General features: G+C 40.1%; 1 pseudogene; it reads left to right on the top strand.

The window, feature by feature from the left end:
* The first annotated feature begins 837 nt into the window (after positions 1 to 837).
* LOC136154636 (interleukin-31 receptor subunit alpha-like) overlaps positions 838 to 7583 on the top strand; it is a 54144-nt pseudogene continuing 47398 nt past the window's right edge.

Raw genomic sequence — 7583 nt, 5'->3', positions numbered from 1 at the left:
TGCCTAAAGTGATCCCAGAAACCATCAGATTTAACCTTTGATTTTTAAGATACTGAGAGTCAGGCTGTCTTGGTTCAGTTCCTGGCTCTACTACTCGATTTGGACAAGTGTCTTTTTCTGGCCTCTGTATCCTCATCTATAAGATGAGAGGAAAAATATAACTGATGTCATAGAATTGTTGTGAAGATTGAGATAATTTCAAGTTTGTAGTACTATGACTGACATGTAGTAAGATCTCCATATATATTTAATTACTATATTAAGTCACTTAATTAGTAATCTAGCTGGCTTCCAGCCCCCCAGGTTAGTATACTTAATATTGGGTTGGTCAAAACGTTTGTTTTTCCGCAACACTGGATGAAAAACCCAAATGAACTTTTTGGCCAACCCAACACATGCTTAGGAATTATAAATCTCTTTTTCCAAGTTAGCTACCATTATTTTCTCTCCATCTCTTTCTTCATTTAAAGATCATTGCATGATGATCTATTTCTGAAACTAAACATACTCTTAGCATTTCACCCATTACCACCTGCATTTGTAAGGACTTCCTGTATAGAACATTTTAAATTTAGTCATTCCTTGTAGTTGTTTATGGCACTTTCAGATAGCACTTTTTTTCTGTAAAGTTGAGTGGTCTCACAGAAGCAGATTTTTTTAAAGTTACAATAATGCACTCCATTTCCCAGCATAAGTGGGTAAGTGCCACCCTGGCTTGAGCTGGGCTTAAAAGCAAAGGAAAAGCCCTTGGACCAGAGAGGAAACACTTGCATAACTGTGTTGATAAATTACAAACCACTCTCCTTGCTCTCACGTGCTGTGGAAGACAGGGCACCTTTGATGTGGATCTTTTTAAACAGCAGAACCTCTGTGGGATACCACCCCACACATGAAGGTGAGTATCAGGCCACAGAACCTGATAACGCAAACACCTGCAGATTTGGTCCCTTCTTCTATTATATGAGGGTTTATTTCTGCTTTCTTCAATAAAGTTGTCGGTCAGAACTCGCTGCATGACTTACTCTGTAGTTAGATTGGTTATTGATGGTTACAAGGAATCTAATCTTCTGGCAGTAAATCTTTTTAAAATGCTGGCGCTAGGGTGGGAGATGGTGGAGGACAGCGATCAGGGGCTGGGGAAAATATAGGAACGTTAAAGGTTTACCTTTCTGGGAACTTGAGGCTGTAGAAAATTAGACCTAGGGGATGCAGAAGGAAATCCCTGTGTGTAATGGCATTTTGTGGCAGGAGGACTGAGGGAGAGTAAACCAATAATAACTTCTGCTTGAGTTTGATGGAGAGAATCTAGGCTTTAGAATAAGATAAGCGTAAGTTTGAATCCAGCCATGGGGTCGCAAAGAGTCGCATAGGACTGAGTGACTGAACTGAAAATGAAACTGAAGTCACTTACACAAGCTATGAGAGTTTTGGACTGAAGAAGTGATAATGTGAGTCACAACTTCCATATCTGTAAAGCAGGGCTAATAATACCAACTCTGCAGGGATTTTAGGAAGGACAGGTGTAATTTATGTAATGCAATTAGGACTTTGTAGACTTTGTAGTAATATCGCATCATACTTGTGTTTTTGCCAATCTTGCTGCTAGCTGTCTCAAAGTATTCATTGTGAGAAAGCAGCCTGAACCTCAAATGGGTTTATACTCTGAAACTGAATGCAGTTTCCTGATAACTCTTTTTAAAAGTAATTGAGATATAATTAACTTATTAGTTTCAAGTATACAACATAATGATTGATTATCTGTATGCAATGTGACATGATCACCACATTAAGTCTATTTAAGGTAACATGTATGGTGGCACTAATGGTAAAAAACATGCCAGCCAATGCAGGAGATGTAAGGGATGTGGGTTCGATCCCTAGGTTGGGAAGATCCCCTGGAGGAGGGTGCGGCAACTCAATATTCTTGCATGGAGAATCCCCATGGATAGAGGAGCCTGGCAGGCCCCAGTCCACAGGGTCGCAAAGAGTCGGCCACGACTGAAGCGACTTAGCATGCACGCATACCACCATACATAGTTACAAAACTTTTCTCTTGTGATGAGAACCTTTAAGGTCTACTGCCATGAAATTGAAAGTTGCTCAGTTGTGTCCGACTCTTCGACACACCACGGACGGAATTCTCCAGGCCAGAATACTGGAGTGGGTAGCTGTTCCCTTCTCCAGGGCATCTTCCCAACCTAGGGATCGAACCCCGGTTTCCCACATTGCAGGCGGATTCTTTACCAGCTGAGCCACAACGGAAGCCCATACATGGTTACAAAAGTTTTCTCTTGTGATGAGAGCTCTTAAGGTCTACTGCCATAGCAACTTTCAGATATACAGTACAGTATTATTAACTAATATTAACATATTAGTCACCATGCTGACAGCTCTTAATCTCATCTTGATAAGGTACATAAGCATTTCCTCACCCAAAAATAAGATACAGTTTAGTTTACTAGGCTGAAATTGCCAATATGTGACTGTTTTAGACTTATGAAAATAGCAATTTTGTATAATTCAACCTAAAAGTATGTTACTATCCCTAGAATTTACTTCTTTGTCCATCCTTTAAAAACTCAATCCCCCCAAAAAAAAATAAATAAAAATAAAAACTCAATCCCATGCTCTGCACAGTTTGTGGCACAGCATGGGTATCAGCACACATTAACTGAGTAAATGTATGAATAAATGAATGAAAGCAGGGTCATATAGTGATATATTTGTGTGCAGGCGAAATCAGGTAAAACAGCCTCCAGGACACAGCCTTGAGTGGAAACCGAAGCTCCAAAGAACAGCCTGCGTGTGGGGTGATGGAGGTGTTTGTGTGTGTGTAATGGGTAATTGCTAGAGAGGAAAACCGTGCTATTGCTTCTGCTTGGGTGATAGGAGATAGAATGTGGAGAGGAAGGGATAGTTTAACACCAGCTGGCAAGAGCAGAGTCTCTTCCTTTGTTTTCTTGTCTCCAGCCACTGCTGAAGCCAGCAATAATTGGTTGGTTTCACTTCCAGTCATTGTACTCCTAACAGGAGCTACTACTTTAAAGATAAGACACTAAAAATTACTCAAGTGGCATCACTTTATGTTCTGAGTCCTTTGGTTCAGTATGGAATATTCACAGTGTTGTTTGAGAATTCCAGAGCTCCTGTTGTATTCAAATCAGGCACCACTAATGAGAAGATGTATATTTCCTAGGAAGTGCCTCCTTAGTGGAGACAGTTATTCAAAGCTCCTGCATTTTAAAAGTTGGCGCTGATGAGTCAGGCAATGAAGGTAATGGTTTAATGGTTCTCCTTAAGAGCTCAGGATAATCTTCATGATTTTCTGTAGCCCACAGTCTTGCTGCACCCAGAATTGCTCAGATTTGGGGGGGCTGATTATCGCATGTAAGACTTCATGAGACTGGTATGTTTAAACAAAGGAGGGTAGTCTTTTCTAATTACTAGAAGACTTACATCCTTTGTTCAGGATCGGGACATTTGCTAAATTATTAATAACCAGAAATGGCTTCACAGAATCAGAGCAGTCATGGAAATTTTGGGTTTTCAGGTATCTTTCATCAAGGCTGTGGTGAAGTCTAATGATTGTCCTGTTATAGAGTACAGCTGACCCTTGAACAACACGGATTTTAACTGTGTGTCTTGTTTTCAATAGTAAATGTTGTCGTACTACACTGTTCGTGATTGGTTGAATCCAAGGTTGTAGATCCTCAGATGGGGAGGAACTGGGTGTATGGACAGAAGTTATGTGAGTGGATTTCTGACTGTGTGGAGAGCCGGTGCTCCTAACTTTGGCATCGCTCAAGGTCAACTCTATGTCACTCCAGCAATGGAAAACTTCATAATTTCCTCCTATGGATACTTAGTCACTCAGTTGCGTCCGACTCTTTGTGACCCCACGGACTGCAGCTTGCCAGGCTCCTCTGTCCATGGGATTCTCCAGGCAAAAAGAGTGGATTGGCTTGCCATTTCCTCTTCAAGGGGATCTTTCTGACCCAGGGGTCGAAACTGCATCTCCTTTGTTGCTGACAGATTCTTTACCCCTGAGCCATCAGGGAAGCCCAATGAACACCAATGAACACTGCCAACTTTTTTTTCTGTGACCCCTCCTTTCCATTCCCATAGTCTCCTTCCATTTAGGATACATTTAGTTGAATAAATTCCTTCAACTAAATGACATTGTTAATTTTCCAGATCCAACTTTCTTGATTGTACACCCAGACTTCCTTGGAAGAAGTTTGGAGTGAAGCCAAGTTTTTCAAATGCCATTTTACAAATACATTCTTGATTTACTCCCACAGTTAACTAGGATCACTTCTGTGCACACATTTTGCTAGTTGAACTCTCAGTTGAACTTATTTCTAAGTTCCTGGGAGGTACCTCACATTTGTTTACTTTTACTACCGATAAGCAGTCATGAGTGGTAGTTCTCTGGTGTGTGAGGAGAAGTGGAAAACGCCCTGGAGGACAAACAGGTGTTAGGGCATTGTCATTCTAGTAAAGCTTATTGACTTCCCCAGTCATCAGCTCTTCCCTCTCTTTGGACATTCTGTGCTCTCCTCGCACTATTGTAATTACAGCACTTATCAGGTGATATTTGCTATTACTATCCGTGCTTCTGTTGCTGCAAGTAGATCAGTGGTTCTCAACCCTTTTTTCTTCTACAGCTTTGTCTCTGGGTATAATTTAGTAATGTTATTACTGCTGTTTTTGTTAAGGCTTTAAAAATTCACAAATAATAAGTGAGTATTCTCACTGTAAAGCAAAGAAGCAATAATTACAATTAATTAAAATATTTAAGTACAAAATATTCAATATTTAATATTGATAAGATTTTAAAATGCAAAAGCCTGTGCTGGAATAACAATTTGAGCTTTAGCACTTATAATTGCTTATTTATTCAATCATTGAGACTGTCAGCATCATGTCTTGAATAGTGTCTTCATGACTGGGCCTCCCTCACTTGCCAGTATGCTTTTAGAACTTGTAAAGGCATGCTTTTTGGCTAAGAACTGGAGAAAATTAGGACAAGACTGTGAATAGTTGGATGTTAAAAAGTGCTATTACTGGGAATTCCCTGGTGTTTCAGTGGTTAGGACTTTGAGCATGCAGGGGGCATGGTTTCTGATTCTGATCAGAGGACTAAGATCCCACATGCTTCAAGGCCAAAAAAAATAAGAAAGCAAAAATTCTATTCAAGGCCAAAAAAAAATCTATTGTTGTTATAATTAATTTTCAAACAACACATTTATTCTTCATTGAAAAATTTAGAAACTTCCTAAGTTTTATACTCATTTAAATCAAAATGTTTGTTTTTGGAGAGATTAGCCACAGCTCTTGACTAACAGGCATTAACTATTGCTGTTATGTAACCAGTCCTTTGTTGTTTCATAATGGTATTTCTATGACTATGGATCCAAGTTCTCACTCTGCTTTATTTTGCCTTAGGCACTTTCAGTTAGGTGTTTCAACTGGTTTGTGTGTGAGAAAACATTATCCCTATGGTTTTCGTCCAGAAATGCTGCATTCAACTTTTCCTAAAATGATTTATTTTTCTGAAAACTCTCCTTTCCCCCCCCATAATGATATGTCAGCTGAAAATGTAGCATCATTTATTTCTTTCTGAAAGCGAGATATTGCCCTTACATTTGCTTTAACCCTTAGACTATCTCACCATCTCATCTGGGATGACGTGAGGTGCCAGCAGCCTTTTTATCCTAGTTATTCCGCAAACAATAGTGAATGTCTACCAGGTCCCAGGCACTGCCTTCAACACTCAGGCTTCATAGAGAGAGAAGCTCCACTCTTCAGAAGCTCCCTATCTGTAGAGAAGCCAGCAGGTAAACTACTAAACACTGTTCTGTGTGCTGCATGCACAGTATGGAAGGCATGGAGGGCGGGTGGGGCACAAAGACTGAGTCCATGTGGGAGCTCAGGGAAGGTGCTTGGAGAAGGCTAGCTTTGAGCTGAGTCTGGAAAGATGGATCACTTTTTCAGGAATAGGGAAGAAAGGACATTCTAGACAGAAGGAACCACATGGACAAAGCATGGAGATGTCAATTTGCATGGTGCTTTTGGGAAGTGACGAGATGCCTTGTTTAGCTGGAGTGGTCAGGAACTGAGGCAGAGACTGGAGGACAGTACTCTCTTTCTGGAGTGTATTCTTGCTGGCTGGTGTACTTTTTGTATTATATAGTAGAATTAACTGTGGACAAAATAATTGACTGGGGTAATGGAATAATCACAGAGGGATCTATGTGATGCTAACCAAATAAATATAACAAAATAGAATGTAATACAAAATATATAAAATAAAATACCTTTCCTCAAAATTCCCAGAATCTGTTTGTCACTAGACACAGAACTGTTGAGGAGAGACAGGGAGCAAACTAATTCTTGACTGACGTATTTTCTGTTCTCTTTTCAGCCTCCCTGCATTATTTGGGAATAAAGTGGGCCTGGACACTGTGGACCCTACCTCTACTCTGCAAATTTGGCCTGGCAGGTAGGTCAGCCTGTGCCCTTTTATGGATTATGTGATTCTTTTTGCCTTTTTTGGATAAGAGTTGTTAACTTGAGAACAAAGGGGCACCTGGACATGGGCATTCATGGATGAACAATGGGGGATTTGTGAACTCCCTGAATTAGTGTGGGGTTGTATGTGCATGTTGATATATACTTATGCATGTACAAGTTTGGCAAGATGATCTATCATATTTTCAAAGGGAGATATGGCCCTTTGAAAGTCAAGATTCACTGTTTTAGAGTAATAGTAAGTGATTATCTTGGTGATTCCTGTGTTAAGTGTGCATTGGTTCCTATAGGATACATATATAAAAACATATATACATTTTCACACTATTTGCCATAAATTTCAAGGATATAAAGGGAAATGAATCAACATGTTTCTACAATGGTCCAACTCAAAACTATGGGTCTAAAGGCCATATAATACCTTGTAGATCTACGATGTATTACTTAGATCACATATTATGTTAAAAAAAGATAAGACCAGATTAAAAGAAATGGTGACTGAACACTAGAAATGTAGAAAAGGCATGTACTATAATTATTCATCTGGTCAGGCTGCTATATAAGAAAATACCACAGACTGGATAGCCTAAACAACACAAGTTTATTTTCTCACAGTTTTGGAGACTGGAAGTCCAAGGTCAAGCTGTCTGCAGAGTTGATTTTCTCTGACACCTCTCTTCTTGACTTGTAGATGACCGTCATCTTGCTGCCTCTTCATGTGGTCATCCCTCTGTGTATCTTAATCTCCTCTTATAAGGACACCAGTCAGATTGAATTAGGACACACTCTAAAGGCCCCATTTTAGTTAATACATCCTTATATGCCCTGTTTCCAAATGCAGAGAGAGGGTAGGGCTTCAACATATGAGATTTGTGGGGAGGGACACAATTCAGGCCGTAACTTATCATAATCAGAGGTCATCCAGAAGGCAGTTGTGATCCAGAGATAATGAGAATGTCTTCTAGACCTCTGGCACGCCTGGCCCACCTTGCAGATCCCTGGGCTTATACTTGTGGACACTCCAGAGCTTTGTAGACAATACAGGCAGG

This window comes from Muntiacus reevesi, chromosome X (genome assembly GCF_963930625.1).
Source record: "Muntiacus reevesi chromosome X, mMunRee1.1, whole genome shotgun sequence".
Lineage (NCBI taxonomy): Eukaryota > Metazoa > Chordata > Mammalia > Artiodactyla > Cervidae > Muntiacus > Muntiacus reevesi.
The sequence above is the reverse complement of the archived record's forward strand: the minus strand, read 5'-3'. Positions and strand labels throughout refer to the sequence as shown.